At 41.9% G+C, this 22,273-nt stretch overlaps 1 protein-coding gene across 1 annotated transcript in view; it reads right to left on the bottom strand.

The window, feature by feature from the left end:
* The window catches only part of HS6ST3 (heparan sulfate 6-O-sulfotransferase 3), a 205,436-nt gene that overhangs the window by 7,262 nt on the left and 175,901 nt on the right, over window positions 1–22,273 (bottom strand). The gene's annotated exons all lie outside the window — the stretch shown is intronic.

The raw sequence follows: 22,273 nt of genomic DNA, 5'->3' as shown, positions 1-22,273 counted from the left end.
TTGCAGATATTATTTTGAGGCCCTTGCGGATTATGAGGCCCTAAACTGTAGCTGTTGTTTTTTAAGCTTATACCTAAATTTGGCACTACCATTAGTTGCCACTACCTTCTAACTGAAACCTCTAATTTTACCTGCTTGGTTTCCAAACAGTATCTTATGTTAAAAATGCCATTGAGATTGTGCAGTCTCACACCCAGTTTCCACACAACTTGAGAATGAATTACACATTTTGTTTTCCCTCACTGCCTTCCATATCACGAATGTGGCATGAAATAAAAGAATTGTACTGCTGTGCCTGGGCTGAACTACGATGACTTCAGTGTCACAGATTTGACTGTGGTGAAGGGGCTACTCTGTTTGGTGCTAGAGGTTCACAATGTATTACTATCAGCTCTATTCTAAGTATGTAAACTTGGAAATAAGGCTTACTCCCTAGATCTCTGTATGCAGAGGATTTCACTCTATGCTATGTAAAGTTAAATAACCATATTAAAGACAAGGAAATTATTCAGATCACTATCACCTCAATTGATCAAATATGCCGATTTGATCAGCATATTGAATAGCCTCAAAAAAGAAGGGGAAATATATATTTCCCAATCTAGTGCCTTTGTTGTGTAAACAGATACTGCCTGCCAGAAAAAAAGGCTACTGGAGATAGATTGCCTCTTCTTGCATTAAGAGCCTGTTTGTTGTGTAGAGAGTCCTAACTGCCTCATTAAGTGCCTCTTTGTTTGACCATAGTTGTATATACGGTCTGTCATTATGCAGAAGGTTGTTAAGCAACACACTCCTGTATTATATACATAATATATAAAAGCTAGAGCCAGATGTAGAGATGGTATTTTAAAGAAACTATAAATGCTGATGTCATTAGAAGTAAAATGTTGTATTTGCCAGCATTAACTACTAAAGAAAGGTTATGTGACTTGAAAAGGTTGGTTTCATCATCTTTATTCAACTAAGAAAATAGGTCAACTTTCAACTTAGGTGTATCTCAGATAACATGAGGCAATCAAGAATGGCTTTGCTTGACCATGATGAATCCAACAACCATCTGCCCTCATTAACTACTCTTCTTTGCCCTTCATAGGACTCCTTTGAAACAAACTGGTTTGTCTGATTTGACAAGTATTTAGTCCATGGAATGGCTACCAGGCTAAACTCTAAACTATTTAATTTCTTTGTAGCAATGACATATCAATAGAAATGGTTCCACTGCGTAATTTATACGGAGTAAGAAGAGAATGGTACTGCCTAGAGGGAATCTCTGAAAGAGATGATGGTTAATGAGTCACATATTCACCTGGAGATAGCAAGCAATGCAGTCTGAATCCATAATGACACATTGTCCCTTAGTACCGAGCTGATTCTTGCCTCAGGTGGATTAAAAATGAATGTGGAAATTCTTGTTCCAAAGCACTCACTTCCAAAAGGCTAGCTGTGACACTGGAATAACTGACCAAAATAAATGAAAAAATCCAAACATTTTAAGCCCAAATAATTTCTCATTGTTTTTTTTAACTGGCATTCTGAATTGAGAAGTCTAATTAATAAAGATCATATTAATAAAGATTCATATTTGGCTCCAGTCATATTTGGCTTATATTGTAAGCATTGCTTTATATTAAACCTCATAGTTATGTTAAGAAGAAAACAGTACAACAGACACAAACATCCAAGCTCTTGTTTCCACCTATGTGGAGGCATGACAAAGCATCATTTTTATGGCTCTCTCTCTCTCTCTCTCTCTCTCTCTGCTTTATTGGGGAAAGCAGTACGTGGAAGAACTCAGCCATGCTTTCAGAAGGCTAGAACACCATAAAATGGTAAAATGTCAGATGTTTTGTTTGCAGTCAAGAGGTCAGTTGGGAGCTTATTTGCTGAGATGGATGGCCCTTTTGAAATAAAAGGACAGTAAGACCTCAGCAGATGAAACAATGATAAAGACATATGAGGGAGAAGGAAAGGACATCCAGGAATGTTTGCAAGAAGCTGCCAGCAGGGCAAAGGACTAACTATTGAAATATTTCACCACTGGTTCCTCCAGCTGGAATAGGAACTGCAGAAGATATAATGGGCTTTAGTTCACATGCTGCCACTAAATTTGGGGAGCCAAACTGAAATTGAAAAACCATCCTTGCCAATGGAAAAATCCCGTTCCAAGATGAGAGAAAAGCAGGTGGAAATTAAACTACTGAGGCTTTCATTCATAATGGCAAATAGGTAGGACTTCACATTTAAAATGAAAAATGCTGGGGGGAATAACATGCTTTGACCCCGACTACCTACTCTGTAATCTCAGTGTGAAGAAAATACATTTTCCAAATGCTCTGACAGCATTATTACTTCTTCTGGTATGGGGAAAGAGCCCTGCAGTGAAAACATATTCAGGAGCTAAGCCCTGGCTCAAATTAAATGTGCAGACTGAGGCCTGAATCCAAACTGCTGCTGAGACTCATTAAAAGGGCTTGTCCAGGGAAATGTTGGGCTTCTTTTCTTCAAACAGCTGACCTCCAGTACCTCATATACCACAAACGGCCAAAGCAGCATAAGGGGCTACTGCTCAAGAACAACTAGCTCCAAAGCTTGCTTCAACTGGGTTCAGCTCTGGATCCTGGTCATAGCATCAAAAGTTGTGCCCAATTGTAAATGACAAAGAAGCATTTGACAAAATCTTTGTAAATGACAAAGACTGTGAGAAAAAAAAAGCAGGGTTTTTAACAATGTAAACTAGGAGCAGAGAAAATGCTCACAGGCATAGCTCCTATAGGGCAGGGGTATACAAGGCAGCACTCCTTCAGGGGCAGCAGTGCAGTCCCCACAGCAGCAGCAGTGCCACACCACCTCCTATCTTGTCCATTTTGCTGATTTGTGCAATTGTGCTTACTCTATTGGCATAAATCAGCTACACATTCCAAGTTTCCAAAGTTCTCCTAAGTTTGATACAAAGCTGCAGAACCCCTTGAGGGTCATTAATACTCATTAAAAGTCTGAATTCTGTGCTTTGCTGATCTCGAAGGTTAACCCTTCTCCTCCCGTTTTCTCCTGCACAGTGCTGTGGCATTCTGTGTAGAGTAATTAAGCCTGAAATCAATCACAGGCAATTGTCATGTTTACAGCCACTGTATCTGCTGGGTTAAACTCATCAGTTTACTGCTGTTCTGTTTTACTGTAGAGACACTCCATTATTTCTTAGGTACAGCTGAGATATTCAGTTACATGCCCAATAGTTTGAATACAACCTAAGATTGAAAGGGGCAGGCAAATAGACAGTTTTTGTAATTGATTCACTGGTCTCCTTTCCTGCAAAGGTGCTGGATTTCCATTTTCTTACACCTTTCCTTTTATGAAACCCCTTTGTGTCCCAGGGTAATACATTCTCATTGTCCAATAACTGGAATGAAGGCAGCATTAAAGTTAAAGGAAAGTTGATGTAGAAAATAATTTGAACCATAATTAGAAAAAATTTGAACCATACAAAAATAGTCAGTGAAGTAGTTTTATTGCTGCAAAGCAAAGCTGGGGTTGGCTTTTCACACACAGAATTATGGCATTAGATGGAATCCTGGTAAATAACATTGTTAATGTTCTTTGAATTGAGGTTTAATCTGTGTGTAAAAAGAGGGGCAGGCACGTAGCCATCTAGCCTTGTCATGTAGCCAGTGTGTCTGCTAATGTAACCCCAAATGACATTTGATGTTCATCAGAAACTCATATTTGAATTGATGATGCTCAAACTCCTTTCCAGTGTAGCTAGAGTCTAGCAAGTTTCACTATTTCATTTTTATACATTTTTTCATTCCATTGTTTAATATTTGTCATTGTTAATTTTATTGCTTACAACCACCCACCCAAATTTATCCAATTTTGTTTGGAAATAATTATGAAAAAGTTGTCTAATTTACTGTTTTATTCATTTGTTTATTCAGTCATCTCCCTATGTCAACTTACATATTTCAGTTTTATTTTCATGTTGATATTATTTCACTTCTTCCTTCAACTTTCTAAATTATGAGGTTAGAGAATGCTGAATTTCACAGCAATAGATTGATAATATATTACTGCCTCTTAAACATATATGGGTCCAACATTGTTATACATGGATTTTTTATACACAGATTTGACTCAACACAAATGGCCACTGCAAATGAGAAGGAATGTGGTGATCCCTGGAGAAGGGGAAAAATGCATCCCTTTAAAATCACAGTTTAAAAACTGCTTTTTACTGTTGTAGAGCGACAGTCATGCAAGTGATTACAGGTATAACCTAATTATCCACAGATTTTTCTATCTCAACTGTGATGAGAAGAACCTTTAAATTAAAGGAAAACAGTCATTTAACAATAGCCTCATTAATGCAAGAGAGGGCAGCCAGCTGACAATCCCTCAATCATTCTCTCTCCAGTTTAACTCCTCCCTTCCCCCTGAGCACGTGAAGGAAGGATTATCACCTCCATTCTGTCCCCTTCATTGGCGCTCGTGGGGAAGGGAGGCATTGCTGCCTCCTAATGAAGCCTAAGTGCCTGCAGAGGGACTGATCACCTCTGTGTGCATTTCAAAAGATCAGCAAAAGGCTGATTTTAAATCACCTGAGCAAAAGGACTTTGTTTTTTTTTAAATTGATTTGCTTTTTTGCCATCCATGTGAGTTCTGGGAACAGAACCCTCGCGAATAATGAGACTCAACCTGTAGTTGAATTAATGATATATTAATTAATTTTGATTTCATTGTATGGGGGCGCCAAATTTTCTGTTACCCTGAGCAGCAGATGCCTCAGCTACACCACTGAAAACCCTTTTCCCTTTAGTACAGTGATTTTCAAACTCTCATGGAGAGTTTGAGCCACTGTAAGTGCTTGTGGGGTTGGGTGCACTTACCCAAGCCTCCTGCAGCCTCCCAGGGATGTGGGGAGCCTGCTGCAATCTTCAGCAGGGCTCCACACAGCAGTGAAAGTAAAAGCGGAGCGATCATACCCCCTCCCCTCCTCCCCTTGCTCCGCTTTCACTTTCACTGCTGCGGGGAGCCCAGCCCTGCTAAAGATTGCACTGGGCTCCCCGCACTTTCGGGAGGCTGCAGGAGGCTTGGGTAAGTGCACCCAAGCCCCTGCAGCTCCCTGCCTCCAGGCTGCCACCATCTCTTAAGGGGGAAGAGGCCAGGGCCCATAGGCTAGGGCGTCGTGACGCCCCAGTTTGAAAAGCCCTGCTTTAGTAGAAAACCAGTTGCTTAGAATTCACTTCATACAGAAAACAAGGTTAAAGGAAATAGAACATTTTTCGCATGTTTTTGGCACAGTATATGCACTGAAGCAATCTGATCTGTTTTCAAATAATGGAGAAATTAATGTACTGAATTTATTGCCAGTCACCCATGGCAACGTCCAGCATGTCTAAGCATAAAAAAAAGCAGAGCCTTTGTTTTAACTGATATATCTTCCTTCTCATCTAGATCAACTGAGCACCACAGAACTTAATTCTGAGTATACATGCATATGTTTGTGCTTTAAGTCATCCAGAAGAGTCCGCCATTTATCTTCTCAGAGCATCAGCTGCAGCATGAACACTTGGCAGACTGAGGAGAGTCACGCCCCTCACTGCCACTCCTGCCTTTGAGGAAAGCAAAGGAGAAACTTCCCTTTGAGAGAAGCAGATACCAGATACATCTGAAAGCAGTAACAGCACCTGGTATTTCGAAGGCAGAGTGTTTTAAGGAAGAGGCTTGCTCCTTTTGCCTCTGGAAATTTCTCAGTCCAGTTGGAGAATAATATTTAGAAAAAATTTTCTCTAACATCTGGATACATTTTACAGGATCTGTCAATAAAAGGGCAATCTGATCTGTCTATAAATCCAATTAATTGATTGTGAACTTCTTAGGTTGAAAAGTGATATTTAAACATTGTAAAATAAATAAGTATGTATTGCTATTACTGAGTATGAGCAAATAAGGGATACATTACTAGAGTAGTTGTTCCCAAACTGGTGGGTTACAACCTACCAGCCAGGGAAGCACTTGATCCTGCCCCTTTAAGGGGTAGGAAGATGGGAAGGCAGCAATGCAAACCCCAGGATTGCACTGCTGCTGGAGGCGGGAGGGTTTTTTGTTTTTTTTTTAAACTTACCTGCAGCCATGGCTGCAGTCCTAGGGGGTCCTGGGAGCTAAAATCTAAAGCAGGGATCTCCAAACCCCAGCCCGGGGGCCAGATGCAGCCCGCGGCCAGCCTCTATCCGGCCCACAGCCAGCCTCTTGTCCCCTCAAAGCCTCTGGCCCACTTGATCAAACATGATTGGAGCTGTGCTCTGGTTGCATCTGGAGGGTGTTCTAAAGGCCAGAGATGGAATGAATGAGCCCATTCATTCCTTTATTCACTCATCTAAGTTCCATCTCTAATTTATTTATATAACTTTTATATTTAAATTTTTTTCCGGCCCTCTATACCATACCAGTTATTTGATGCGGCCCTCTGGCCAAAAAGTTTGGAGACCCCTGGTCTAAAGGAAAACAAAAGAAAAAGAAAAAAAGGGCACTTCTGGTTTTTGCAACAGAACTAAAAGTGCCTAGTTTTTTTTTTCTTTTTTTCTTTTTAGACTTTAGCAGGCACAGGAAGCCCTACCAAAGGTTCCCTCCACCCTCCAGGACTGCAGCACTGGCTACAGGAAAGAAGAAAAAAAAAACCTTCCCATCTCTGGCAGCAGTGCAATCCTGGGGATTGTTCTGTGGCCTTCCCCCCTCCCCTGCAACAACTTACAGTGCTCCCAACTCCCTTTTAGGAGTTTGGGAAGCACTGTACTAGAGGATACTAGTCTAATGGTGGGCTGCTAAGTGGAAAGTTTGATTTGGCCAATGGTGGAGAAACATGGAAGGAAAGTAGGCTTTAGTCTGACTCAGTAAAGAATCTTATTTCTTGTTTGCAGCTGCTTTACAGAAACTGAAATAATGTGAATTCTGACCTTGAGATGTTTACAGGTTGGGCCTTGGTATCTGCAGGGGATCCATTCTCAGACACACACACACCCCGCAGATACCGAAAACCACAGATAAAGAAATCCATGGTTTTGGTCCCTTTAAACTCTTCTAAAGGGAGCTTCAGAATGGCCATTACAGCAAAGAAAAAGCAACTTCTGGTTTCCTGAGGGAAATTGGAAGTGATGTTTTTATGCCTCAGAATGCCTTATAAGGCATAAAAACTTCACTTCCAGTTTGATGGCCGTAAAAGCCATTCTGAAGCCTGCTGAGCCTCCAGGTTTCAGAAATCCCTTGCTCCAGTTGCCTTCGGAGGTTCAGGTTGGGCGAAGTCAGATCCATGGATAGCCAGATCTATGGATAGATAATCTGCGGATACTAAGGCCCTACTGTATACATTTAGACAGATACAACTTTTTAAAATTCAGATATAAAAAGCACAAAAGTCTGAATTTCCTTCTTATGTGTTTTAAATTTCACTTAGAACATTTATTCTTTGTACTTCAAATTTTCTTTCTTATTTCTTTGGCAGCTGTCATAAGTGTAGCCAGGTAAGTAGGATAAATGACTTATTTGTGAAACAGATGTCAGAGCTGCTTGGTAAATAGACCTTTGAAATCAAGTAGCAAGTACACAGCATCCCATGCTGTTCAAATTCTCTTTAATCTCTGCTAATTCAGTCACAGGAGCTCTCCCTTTAGCCTTCCTTTTTTAGTTGTTTTTAAAAAAAAAAAATTTTTTTTGCACTTCAGTGCATTTTGAGGCATTCTAGTGAGTCTGCATAATTAATACAGCAATTAAGAATGAAAAAATATAAAGTTATTAGAACTCCTTGAGAAACCAGTTTGTTGCCTTGGAATTGTTCATTGCTTTTGGCATAAGGGCATAACCTTACATTTCAAACATTCCTTTCAAGTAATGTACTTCCACACCCAACCCATTTTTTGTTATGGTAATTGCAAGTTCAATCCACTCTCATGACAAGAAGGACATTTTGCCAGTTCCTTGACACAATTTCTACAGAGAGCACTGAACAGAAGCAGCACTGTGTCTGCTTCTGTTCTCAAAAATATTAGCTGTCACCAGTAGGCTGGCTGTTTTTCTAAGAGAAAATAGAATGTATACCCCACCATATCTCTAAGGAGCTGAAGGTAGTACTATATACATGCTTCTCCCCCCTCCCCAGCAGCCTGTGAAGTAGGTTAAGCTGAATAATGGTGACTGACTCAAGACCACCCAGTGAACTTCAAGATCACTCTGACTGACTGGTGATTTGAACCTGGATCTCTCCATTTCCAATACAATGAATTACTACAAGTGAAGTGGTGTTGTGAATGCTTTCCCACACAGGACATCACAAAATATTATACAGAAAACAATTTGTAAATCAGCTCCCTATGAAATGTATTTTTCTGAAATCTGAAAAAACGTTTTTTAACTACTGACAAAGGCCCAACCCTAACCCCTGCTTGCGCCAAACAGCGCATGCTCCTCCAGTGCGCACTGTCACTAAATCACCATAAAGATAAGTTTCATAACATGCTTTACAACGGTGCAGCTTGCAGTAGCACTGGCGGGAAGGCCAGAGCCTTCCCACAGGCCCTGGCACATGGAGAGATGCTCACTGGAACAAGTAAATCTGGTCCAGGGGCAGGGAAGCAGGGTTGTTACAGAGTGGGGGAGAGTGTTGATAGGGATGGGGATAAGCAGGTTTGGTTTGGAAGAGGGAGCGAGATAAACAGCACCAACCATTGCATATGGTATCCTATCCCCCTTCCCAGGCTTGATCCGCTGAAATAGATCAACATATATACAGCTATGTAGCTGACGCAGGTCCAAGTTGATATGTTGCAGCTGCTGGGGCTTACCCCAAGGAAACAAATGTCCTCTTTCCTTAAGGAGACCTCCAACAGCCAAAATTCCCCCACAGGATGCAGCGTAGCCTGCACCAATACTATTGCATTGCAGCATGGATATTTAGGTAGTGTATATGGAGTGTATATGAAAATGGAGTGTATAATCAAGTTCTCCTCTTAGAGCACAATCCTAGACCCAGAAGTGTTGCGAATGTGCTGTAAAGCATGTTCACGACTACTCTGGAGTTGGCTGGGCTAGCACAAGGACGTGTGCTGGCTGGCCAGCGGATGCCAGATCCGGCTTCTGCACCAATGAAAGAGGATATGTTTGTGCCAGCTGAGGTTGGCTTGTACAGGGAGTCGGAGAAGGTGGTGGGAGGATAGAACAGGAGGGCAGGCCAGTGCGTGGGCTAGGAGGCACCAGCCTCAGCAACTTAGGCTGGATCCTACCCCCCCCAAACTGGACTCCCAGCTAGCCCAGCATACATCAGGCTGTTTCACTGGAGCAGATGTGAGTAGCCCCATAGGGGTGGCTGATGCCTGCTACAGGGTAAGTGGAAAACTACCTGGCCACGGTGATCCATGCTATGGTGACATCGAGGTTAGATTATTGTAACGCGCTTTATGTGGGGCTGCCCCTGAAGACGGTTCGGAAACTGCAATTAGTGCAGAATGCGGCGGCCCGTGTGGTCACTGGACCTAGGCGGTTTGACTCTGTCAGCCCGCTTCTCCGGGGGCTGCATTGGCTGCCCATTCGTTTCCGGGCCCAATTCAAGGTGCTGGTTTTGACCTTTAAAGCCCTATACTGCTCTGGGCCAGGTTATCTTAGAGATCGCCTACTTCCGCACAATCTGGCTCATCCTCTCAGGTCATCAGAGAAGGCCTTTTTACAAGTGCCACTGCCCAAGGAGGTTCGTGGGGCGGCGGCAAGAAATAGGGCCTTCTCAGTAGTGGCACCAACGTTATGGAACTCCCTTCCCCTTGTCTTAAGAATGGCTCCCTCTCTTGAGACCTTTCGGCGAGGCCTGAAGACCTTGTTGTTTAACCAAGCCTTCTGACTTTATGGCCTTTTTAACAACTTTTATACATCTTTTAGTTGCTTTTTTTACAGGCCCGATTCCTCTAAGAACTGCTGTTTTATGCTCTTTTATTCTGACTTTTATCTGACTACTGTTTTTATGGGTTCTGCTAATGTGTTTTTTAATATGTTTTTATCTGTTGTGAAATTATGTTTTAATTTGTTTTATATGTTGTTAGCCGCCCTGGGTCCCTTTGGGGAGAAGGGCGGGATAAAAATAAAGTTTTGTTATTATTATTATTATTATTATTATTATTATTATTATTATTATTATTATTATTATTATTATAGCCTTGCTCCAAGTGGCGCCACAGCCACTTCCAACCTTGCACTGGATATGGCACAGGCCAGTCGGCCTGCCTGTTCCAGTGCAGGTTAGGATTGGGCTGCCTGCTAACTTACCAAAAAAAAGAAGAAGAAAAAACTAGCTGTCTATCTTTCTTTTTAACCACATTAGACTTAGCTCCAAATGCGTTGGCCTTAACGAGTATACATTGTTGTTTTTTTTAAAGCCATCCATTAAAATGCAGCAGGTTGACTTGCGTATCACTCAGAAATCTTCTCATAAATCAAAAGCTCTGTACGTAATACAAATTAGGGTCAACCTCTGGAAACTATGGCAAATGTGGAGTCCTATACATGCAAATAATTTTCAATACAGAAAACATTTTACAGTAAAACTACTTGTCACATACTTCAGTGCTTTTCTGAAGAACAGAGGAAATCAGAAGAGGGTCTTGGGGTATTGTTTGTTCATGCATTTAATGTGCATAGCAATCAGGATCAAACTGAGAGCAAGCCACAAGGATTAGACAAAACAAAAACAGCAGCACAGTCCAGTTTATAGTGGCATTCCTTTCCACATTTGGCTCAAACCTAATGGGCTTCATGGGTACTTTTGGAGACTTCAGTGCAATGTGATAATGAGTCTGCATTCCCACTGCATTCTCACTGAATCTATCCCACTGATAGACATGGCTGCAATGTCTGTCAAATTTGTTACCAAGGCAAAGAGGGCTAGGGCCATACTCAAGATGCAGGATAAAGAAGAGCAAGACGTCCCCGTTTTAGAGTATGTCTGCACATTGTCTGGGAGTTTTTAGCCTGAAGTGCATTCTGTGTACATTATTTTATTTTAACAAATTTATATTCTGCATTTTCAATCAAAAAACAAGGCAGCTTGCAATAAGGATTAAAAATATCAAATCCAACAAATTAAAAATAAATATTAAAAATTATTAAAAATAAATACATTATATAAACATTAAATGGAGAGAAAATGCTAACCCAGCCATAGGATTAGGTCCCGCACACAGCCTCCCCTCCACACAGCCTCCCCAACTCTCCAAAGGCTTTGTAAAGCTCTTGAAGGACCAAAAAACATCACTTCCAGTTTCATAGAGGAAATCCAAACTGATGTTTTGATGTCCTTAGAAGGCCTTCTGAAGGCATTAAAAAGTCACTTCTGGTTTCCTCCGTGAAACTGGAAAAGATGTTTTTTTGAGGGCTTTACGAGGCCTTCAGAAGGTCAGGGGAGGCTTCCCTATGCTTGGCTTCCCCAGCTATGGCGGAAAGACCCTTATAGGACGCCCTAAGATCAGTGTGCCGGTCAACTGAATGCTGCAGGAGGCCACCATGGAGGGTTGGATGGCAGCATGCCACCAAATCTGGCGCCCAGGACATTTGTCCCCCTTGCCCTCCCCAGGTATGCCACAGTATATAGCTCTCCTAGGAAATATGTGGTAGCCATCACTTTCATTGGACTGAATTGGGATGAAGCCTCTATTGGCCCAATTAATGTAATAAAACAGAGGATAAAAATAGATTGCATAGAATATTCACAAGCTGTCTCCTCCAATAGAAGTGACAGATTAGTTTGGATGAAACTAAAACCTCACACTGGCTGTAGAGACAGGAGAAACAGTAATGGAAATAGGTAAATAGGGTAATGTTATGGTAAATAGGAGGGCAAGGAGGGAGGAAAGTTACCGGCAAGGAAGCCCAATAGTAATGCAGTGCAATGAAAGAGCGAGAGCTGTCAATGGCTGGGAATACAATAATCTAAGGAAGAAAATACAGGGAATTGAAAAAAGCAAAGACCAGTTATGGAGACTCATGTAGGGCAGAAGCAATTTATTACTGACCAGAATGGGGATGAACTAGAAGAGACTATGCTGGGCAGCAAAGCATACTGATTGAGACCCAAGATGTTCCCCACATATTTGGTCACATTGCCATGGAAACATGCGAGATCAACAGCCCAATCCTACCTAATCCCTTTGCAGCAATGCAGCAGTGGCAACATGGTGTTTGCTGCATCCTGCAGGGGAGTTTTGTCCTGGAGACTTCCTTGGGGGAAGAGAACATTTGTCTCCTTTCCATGGGATAAGCCCCTGCTGTGACCATGGGTCAATCTGGACCTGTTTTACTGGTACAAGTCTGTGTGGACCTGTGAGGGTGGATTAGGCTTGAGAAAGGGTTTAGGATTCGGTAGGCACTGCTATAGCCAAACCCAGACCCATTCTGAGACTGATCTGCACTCTTCCCTGCCTCCATTGCCCCTTTTCCATCCACCACATTCCAGCCCTCCCCACCTCCCTCCTACCCCCAATACAGTCTTACCTGCAGCGGCGGTCATATCCAGTCCATTGTCGCATGGACCAAGCTGTTCACTGCTTGCAGCGAACAGCTGGAAAGAGTGTTATGCCACCGAAATGTGTGTTCCAGCAGCATAACTAGAGGTTAGGATTGGGCAGTAACAATACTAACAGCAGGAAGAAAAACAAATTGGAGTATTATCTTTTAATAGGCTAATCCTATGCAGGACCTACAACAATGGATCTCACAGTCTGTTGCTATAAGTACTGTTATGGTGGTGCCAGTAGTGTTGCTGTTATGTGCTCCAGAGCTGCTATTGCAAATGGACAGAGGCTAAGTGGGGGAGTTCATGGGCCATTTGTGGGCAGTGCAGGAAGAGCAGGAGTTGAATCTAGTGCAGGGCTGTCCAAATTTTGGGCAAGAGGGCCACATCATGTCTCTGACATTGTGTAGGGGACTGGGGAAAAAAGAATTAATTTACATTTAAAATTTGAATAAATTTACATAAATGAATTTATTAGAGATGAAACTTATATGAATGAATGAAGATCTCACAATAGCTCAGGGCCCATAAAAGACCTTGCACAAAGCAAGGTCAGCCTTTGCTGCTGCTGCATCACAGATGTGAAACAGCAAGCAGCAGAGGGAGCCCTTGGCCTGCAGCTCACGTGAGAGGGCTAACAGTCAGCCCTTGCTCTGAGAGTAGTTGCATCAGCCAGCGGGACTCCAGCAAGTCTCTGGAGGGCCAGAGGCTCATTGGAGACTGGGGGCTCCCTGCAGGCCGGATTGGGGGTCCCCGAGGGCCACAAGTGGAATCTGTGCTGGGATTTGGGCAACCCGATCAAGTGCATGACAAGATCCTATCCCCATTTTCCTGGCCTGACATGCCCCATGAGGCTCCTCAGAATTACACCAACTAAATAACTGGCGTACATGAGAGGAGACCCATTGAGGCCCAGGCTGCCTAAGGAGAGGTAAGTAAAAAATCGAAGCAATCTCTTCTAATTCAATGTTTTGCAATTACAAAAAGAAGGAAAGAAATCTGAAAACAGTTAGCAGTACATTCTTAGGCAAGAGTTTTGGCATTTTCTTCTTGAAAAGGCTCAACGATATACAGTAAAACTCCAACAGTCTGTAACCCAATTGTCCTGCACTCCTGATAGCCCAGCAACAAAATTGTCTTGGACTCCCAACATTGTCAACCCCTGTGCAGGCGCAATTGTGTATGGCTTGAAGATTGCTTTGCTGAGCCAGGTTACAAAAGACACATGGAACAACCTGAACAGTTTGGCAGTAACGTATTGCAGCAACCCTGTCACTAGTTCTGGGAAGTAAAGTACATAGCAAACCATGCTAATCCAATATTCTCGCACCAAGCGACCTGGCATATTCAGTATTCTGGAACCATTTAGGAACTGAAGGTGCCAGACTATTGGAAGTCTACGGCAGTTAAAGAAAAAAAAATGTTATGATCATTATATGAGACAACTGATGTTATTATGCTTAGCGATATAAATAATTTTCTAAGATAACATTTTATGTCACCATAACAAGTTACCTAAATTGATCAAATTGTTCATGTCATGGATGACACAAATTCTGAGTCATCCTGGAACAGATTATAAAGTCGCAAAATCAAATTTATTGGCAATATTTGTACCTGCAAGCACTGGCCTTTAAAAAAAGAAATCAACCAGATATAAGATTGGAATACATCATGAAAGAGTCAAGCAATTAAATTCTATTGGAAAGAGGTTCAGATATGAGGCTTACATAAAGGATAATTACTGTTTTGACTAATGATTGCTCTAATGATAGCTGTAGAAAATGACAATGTAAAACTGTAACTCCCTGCACTAAAATCAAAATTCAGAAAGACGATACATCATTTTCAACTTGATGTACCGCAATGAAAATATCACGTTAAATTTGCAGCTCTCATCTCACCAACTTGGCATCTCAAGCAGCAGGGGGTTTTATGCATTTCATAGATGACAGCCATTTGTCTTCTGCTCTCCCTCCATGATAATCATGTTTATCAGTTTAATACCTTGGTTAATTTAACCCTACACAATTGTTTGCTTACGTGGGTCTAGCTTCTGTCGTAAAACATTGAATGCCTGAGCAATTCAAAACATACTACTACTCAAAATGGTAACAGAGTGGCGATTTACAGAAATCCTGTAGAACATTACTATGCTCTCCCAACTGCCTGCATAGTTCTAGCTGTTAGTAAGTGGCGATTAACACCCTGCTGCTTGCAGCTGCATTGCTCTATATAGATTTCTTGAGTAGGAAGGTACACAAGAGTAATCAATGCATCATTCCAGCTGTAGTTTAAGGAGAAATGCAGCATAAATCTGTTAAATTAAAAATCATAGACCAAAGTACATCAGCACGAATGCTTGCATTTTTCTACTTTTGTTACAACCAGAAGTGTGAGAACTGTAGACATACTATGTCTACTGAGATTTCTGGAGGTATAGTACCTCCAGCGAGATGAGAGTAGGGCCCATGCTGAAACGGCAATGCCAGGAGGGCAGCTCACAGTTTGGGAACCACTGCAATAGTTTATCTGGACCACCCCCTCAAAGAAAAAGCAGAACCACTGCAAAGAACTGCATCCCATTTTCTAGCCATAAAGGTACTTCAAAAGGAAACTATGGTCACTGCTACGAAGAAAAATGATTGAGATCATAAGATAGATTTATTGGATAACATGAGATTCCAATTTAAATTTATAGTCTTTGTTTTATGGACTGTCAGAGGGCTACCATTACAACATTTTAGTTCCTCTCTTAAAACCAGCACTAATCAGTTTTATCAGTGGTTGTTTTTACTGCTTTTTATTTGCTGGATTTGCTTTGTTTAGTTTTAATGTATTTTTTGTTTTATGTGTTCTATAGATTTTTGTTATGGTATTGATTACTAGCTGCTTTAACGTTCTGTGAGAAGGTGGATTATAAATTCCTTAACTACATACATAAGTACTGCATTCCACCAACACTGCAGTCCCAACTTTGCCAATGTTATAGATGGAAAATAAATAATATTCAGAATTGCAAGCAGAACCGGAGCCAGGTTATTGATTGGAGGCCTGAGAGCAAAGCCTTAGACTGTGCCCCTCATCAATTCCTTGACATGATAGGATAGGAGTGCATAGGTGGTTACCACTATCAGTAGTACAGAAGGTTCAGGGGTTAGTCCAGTCAGGTGGATCCTCTGATGGGCTGAACCTGACCAACATCTGAGGCTTGGCATCTATACTGGTGAGTATGAATGAATGAATGAATAAACCTTTATTAGGCATAGATAAAGAAACCATAAAAACAAACATAATCAGTCCTAATCCTGTTTATCAAAAACAGAGTTAAGTTACTAAATTACTAATAGTACATTTTCAGTTCAACAAAAAGTATCAGTTTTTTTAACAGATTACATTAAGAAGGCTTAGAAATCACCAAAAGTAAAAATTTTGAAACTCCCTCTAGTACATCTAGAGAGCAGTCATTTAGAAGTCGCTTCATTTTTGCCTCATCCGAAAGACCATTCATTTTGCCGAGAAGTGGAGCCACGTAAGTGCGTTGGGATCTAGCGGCCGAGGACAATAAAAAAGAATGTGTATGATTGATTCAATATTTCCCAAATTACAAGGACAGAGGCGTTCTTTATATGGTATTTGCCTATACCTGCCTTCAGTGACCTTGGATGGAAACACATTGAATCTTGCCAAGGAGATTGCACAACGTTCAGAGGGGTTGATCAAAATAAGATAAGAAGCCATTTGCCCATACTTAATCGGGATAGAGAAATTAAGAGGGGAGCAAATTCTAGAAGCAATTTCAAAGAGGTTTTGTGCCTCAATGTCTAGCATTCTTTGCTTTATCCTTTGGTAAACTCCAGGGAATGGAAATAAACTTTAAAAATCCAGTGAAAAACCAATCGATTCAATTTTCAATTTAATTTGGCTAAACCATTTAGAAGAACCAGACTCAGTTAACATTTTGGATGGGAGACTGCCCTGTTTCCCCTTTAGTATAACTGGAGCCAATAGCATATGGCTAAAAGCCATGCTCTTGATACTAAGAGTGATTGTCTGGTTTCCAAACATAATGCAAAGTATGTTACAGATTTAGGTAAACCCAAGATAGCCCTCAAAAATTTAGCTTGGATACTCTCAAAGGTGTGATTTATAGCGCTGATCCAGATAGGGTATCCGCACAGAAGGTGTGCCAATGCCTTGGCATTAAATACCTTGAGAGCAGCTGGTATATAACGATTGCCCTGACTAAAAAAGAATCGATTGGTGCTCTGCAAAGTAGCACGGGCTAAGTTTGTAACCAATTTTTTATGAGTACCCCAGCAAAGATTGTAGTGGAAATGAATTCCAAGATATTTAAAGCTTTTGACCTGTTCTAGTTTCTCCTCTCTAACAGGTACCTGGGCTCCATGATTTTGAAAAGACTATAACTTTGGTTTTCTGCGAGTTCAATTCGAGTTTGTTACACTTCAGAAGTTCTATTTAAAAGTTGCTTAAGTCCAATAGGTGTATAAGAAACTAGCACTGCATCATCCTCATAAAGCAATGCTGGAATATGCAGTGAACATAAGAGGGTCGCCCAGAAAGTAATGCACCACATTTTTTTTCTTCAACAATTATTTATTGAACACAATGAAACTTACACACAAGAAAGAATGATGTTTCTTCTACCCTCCCTATTTGTCCACGTAATCTCCGTCCAGTTCTATGGCCTTCCTCCAGCGAGACACAAGGGCATGTATGCCCTGTCGGTACCACTCCTTGTTCTGGTCACGAAGCCATTTCTGCACTGTGCGAATCACCTCTTCGTCATCCTCAAAATGTCTTCCGCGAATGGCATCCTTTAATGGCCCAAACAAGTGGAAGTCTGAGGGAGCTAGGTCAGGGCTGTAGGGTGGATGGGCTAACACAGTCCAACCCTGTTTAGTGATGTGCTCCGAAGTCCTCAAACTTAAGAACACAAGAACATAAGAACATAAGAACAGCCCCACTGGATCAGGCCATAGGCCCATCTAGTCCAGCTTCCTGTATCTCACAGCGGCCCACCAAATGCCCCAGGGAGCACACCAGATAACAAGAGACCTCATCCTGGTGCTCTCCCCTACATCTGGCATTCTGACTTAACCCATTCCTAAAATCAGGAGGTTGCGCATACACATCATGGCTTGTACCCCATAATGGATTTTTCCTCCAGAAACTTGTCCAATCCCCTTTTAAAGGCATCTAGGCTAGACGCCAGCACCACATCCTGTGGCAAGGAGTTCCACAGACCGACCACGCGCTGAGTAAAGAAATATTTTCTTTTGTCTGTCCTAACCCGCCCAACACTCAATTTTAGTGGATGTCCCCTGGTTCTGGTATTATGTGAGAGTGTAAAGAGCATCTCCCTATCCACTCTGTCCATCCCCTGCATAATTTTGTATGTCTCAATCATGTCCCCCCTCAAGCGTCTCTTTTCTAGGCTGAAGAGGCCCAAACGCCGTAGCCTTTCCTCATAAGGAAGGTGCCCCAGCCCCGTAATCATCTCAGTCGCTCTCTTTTGCACCTTTTCCATTTCCACTATGTCTTTTTTGAGATGCGGCGACCAGAACTGGACACAATACTCCAGGTGTGGCCTTACCATCGATTTGTACAACGGCATTATAATACTAACCGTTTTGTTCTCAATACCCTTCCTAATGATCCCAAGCATAGAATTGGCCTTCTTCACTGCCACCGCACATTGGGTCGACACTTTCATCGACCTGTCCACCACCACCCCAAGATCTCTCTTCTGATCTGTCACAGACAGCTCAGAACCCATCAGCCTATATCTAAAGTTTTGATTTTTTGCCCCAATGTGCATGACTTTACACTTACTGACATTGAAGCGCATCTGCCATTTTGCTGCCCATTCTGCCAGTCTGGAGAGATCCTTCTGGAGCTCCTCACAATCACTTCTGGTCTTTACCACTCGGAAAAGTTTGGTGTCGTCTGCAAACTTAGCCACTTCACTGCTCAACCCTGTCTCCAGGTCATTTATGAAGAGGTTGAAAAGCACCGGTCCCAGGACAGATCCTTGGGGCACACCGCTTTTCACCTCTCTCCATTGTGAAAATTGCCCATTGACACCCACTCTCTGCTTCCTGGCCTCCAACCAGTTCTCAATCCACGAGAGGACCTGTCCTCTAATTCCCTGACTGTGGAGTTTTTTCAGTAGCCTTTGGTGAGGGACCGTGTCAAACGCCTTCTGAAAGTCCAGATATATAATGTCCACGGGTTCTCCCGCATCCACATGCCTGTTGACCTTTTCAAAGAATTCTATAAGGTTTGTGAGGCAAGACTTACCCTTACAGAAGCCATGCTGACTCTCCCTCAGCAAGGCCTGTTCGTCTATGTGTTTTGAACTTGTGTGAGGCCGAGCGTTATCATGTTGAATCAAACATTCACCTGGGTTGTTATGGCGCCGAAGTCGCTGGAAGCGCTTCTCGAGTTTGGTTAATGTCTTCACATAAGCTTCAGAATTAATGGTGCTGCCTCTTGGCATCACATCAATGAGTATGATGCCCTCACAGTCCCAAAACACAGTGATCATGACCTTACCGGCGGAAACAGTTGCTTTGAATTTTTTCTTCTGTGGAGATTGAGGATGAACCATTCCATCGACTGTCGTTTTGTTTCGGGCTCAAAATGGTGAACCCAGGTTTCATCACCTGTCACAATCCTGGACAAGAACGCTTCCCCCTCATCTTCAAAATGTTTCAGCAACTCAGAAGAAATGTTTTTTCTGAGAGATTTGTGGTCCACCATAAGACAGCGCGGAACCCATCGTGCACACACTTTTGAGTAATCAAGAGCATGGATGATTGCATCCACACTTCCTTTGCTGATTGACAGCTTCAGCGCCAACTGCCTAGTCGTTATGCGTCGGTCCTCACGAATGAGCACATCAGCAAGCTGCGTCTTGTCAGGTGTGATAGCCGTGGATGGCCGCCCCGAACGCTGCAAATCTTGGAGCTCTGCCGAACCACCTTCTAATGGCCTCACCCTCTGTGCCCAGCGACTAACCATACTTCTGTCGACTGCAGATTCTCCATAAACTGTACACAAACGTTTGTGAATGTTCCCAACAGTTTCTTTCTCCGCAGTGTGAAATTCAATGACGACATGCTGCTTGTAATGTACATCACTTACAGACGCCATTTTGAAACACTGCTGCAGCTACACTATCTGGCTGAAGAAACCAAAAATTTGTGTGCGCACTCCTGAAAATTCAAATAATGTATATCTAAAGTTTCGCATTCGTACCATTACTGTAGGCTGAGAAAAAAAATGTGGTGCATTACTTTCTTGGCGACCCTCGTAGTTTAGGAATATGTCCATCTATCTGAAGCAAAAAGGGGGTAAAATCGTATAGAAAAAGATTTAAACGGGTGGGTGCTAAAATGCACCCCTGTTTCACTCCCCTTTCAGCCTGAATTTTGGGGGTCAATTTCCCCGAAGATGTAAATTTAATTTGGCAGGTGGTGCCTGTGTACTGGTGAGTATCAACTGCCTATTAAAGGCTGAACTATGCAGTCAGAATTATATCATATTAAAGTTGGGGGTGGCATATTCAAACGCTCTCCAATGGCAGTTTGTCCAATAGGTGAGGTGATGCAGGTTACCCAAGTGGCAGATTGTGTGAGGGCAGCAGATTTGGATGCCCCTCACCCTGAGTTTGTTGCCACCCCTCCTCCCTCCAGCCTGCTGTGGATGTGAGCCACACGGATCCACTTTCCACCCCTTGAAAAATGAGTAGTAAGCAGATCCTTACCTTGCTCCTGGAGGAGTTTCTTCGAATGCAGAAGTGCAGGACTTCCAGTTTCCCTGTAAATCAAACCAAAGTCCCACACTTCTGCAATTGAATAAACAATGCAAGGAGCACAATAAGGGGCTGGGGTTTTTTCTGTTTTGTTTTTATTATGCGAGATAGCAGCAGAAGATTCAAGGTGGCATTGGGCAGCATTCTGGGTTGCCCAGCAGCTGATGTTCTCCCACGCATTTAAAAAAAAGTTTTTTTAAAAAAAACCCTGTACCTAAAAAGTGAGCACATGAAGGAGAAAACTGAATGAGAATCAGATTCTTTAATATGCTGCTTTCAAACTGCAATTGCCTGCCTGAAGTGCAATGTGATTTTTCTGACTGTGCAACTCAAATCAATTCAGAGGACTGGCATATAATTCTCTTCCAACTGAAGCTCTCTGAAAACTGCTCTATCCCAAAACCTTTTGCTGAGGTGGCTTGGCTTCATGCCTGCTGAAAAGCAGTTATCGCAGTTAACAACCCACTGAAATAAATGAAGCAGTTCAGTGCTATTGTTTGAGGCTGACTTCTGACAAAGCTAGATTTCACTGCAACTGTTTACATTCAATTCCCACTATCATGATCAACTTGGAAAGAATGTGCTAGTAGATATGTTTTCATAAATTGGGAATTGAAAAATCTAATGTCATTGTACATTCTTATAGCAGTCTACTCATACCATTACTATTATTCATTGAGATTACAGATGCTCATTTCTAAACCTAAAACAGATTTTTTCAGATAATATACATGTTGTTCAAATCTCTGTGTATCTGAAAATTATTCTGTTACATACAAGACCAGATCAGTAAATGTTAACTGGCCTATGTAACAATTACTCAAGTCACCTTCAACTCAAATACTGGATAAGAGTTTGAGTTGTACAAAAGATTATACAGTATAGTCAAGAGTCATAGTATTTGTTAGTGGCTGACTCTAGGCTTCTGCTTGTCTGGAAAGTCTCCATGCCAGCACTATATATTCTCTGTGGTCACTGGCACTGGAGGCAGAAACTCGCCCTCCAATTGGCCAATTCTAATGTTAAAAAAGCTCACAAAAGTTATGGCTCCTGTATGAAACCACTGCTATGTGAAATGATTTTGGCACACTCCATACAAGGCACGTAATGTTTAAATCTGCACTTAGATATAAAGTGAATAAAAACCAAATTGATTTGAAATAATTCAAATTGCCTACAGTTATAACTATCTGTTCTTTGTCCCAATTGCACTGAACATGAACCATGGGTGTTATTGTTGAAATAGGCATTGGAAGTATTAATGGAGGAATAGTACTGTGATTTGAGCATAACAATATGCCCAAAAATAGGGCAGTGGTTCTCACACATTTAGCACTGGGACCCACTTTTAGAATGAGAATCTGTCAGGACCCACTGGAGGCGATATCATGACTGGAAGTGACATCATCAAACAGGAAAATATGTTTCCTAGGCTGCAATCCTACCCAGGAGTAAGTCCCATTTACTTTCATTGTTAAAAGAATATACATAGTAGCTTGTTAAAAGTACAGGTCTGTCACATTTACCCAAATGCAGTCACCAGGTAGCATCAAGTCTAAAATATTAAAAATAAAATATTGAAATGAATGGGGACCCACATGAAATTGGGTCGCAACCCACAATTTGAGAAACACTGTAATGGGGATATGATCCAGACAGGCATATACTTTCCAACTCACAGGGACTTCAGGCATAGACCTCACAACCTATTCTATATAAAATGAGATAAGGCCACCAAATGCCATGTCAATGCAAAAAAGAGACCTCACTAGTGAAGCACAAAAAAAGTAAAAACAGGCATGCCCACTTATCTATGGGGGTTCTGTTTTGTAAAAACAGAAAGTGCCTTTCTGACATCGCCAGAGGGGTTTCTGAGACCTGGAGAGGCTGTGTGGGGC

This window comes from Tiliqua scincoides, chromosome 3 (genome assembly GCF_035046505.1).
Source record: "Tiliqua scincoides isolate rTilSci1 chromosome 3, rTilSci1.hap2, whole genome shotgun sequence".
Classification (NCBI taxonomy): Eukaryota; Metazoa; Chordata; class Lepidosauria; order Squamata; family Scincidae; genus Tiliqua; species Tiliqua scincoides.
Note: the sequence above shows the minus strand (reverse complement) of the source record. Positions and strands in the feature narration are given on the sequence as shown.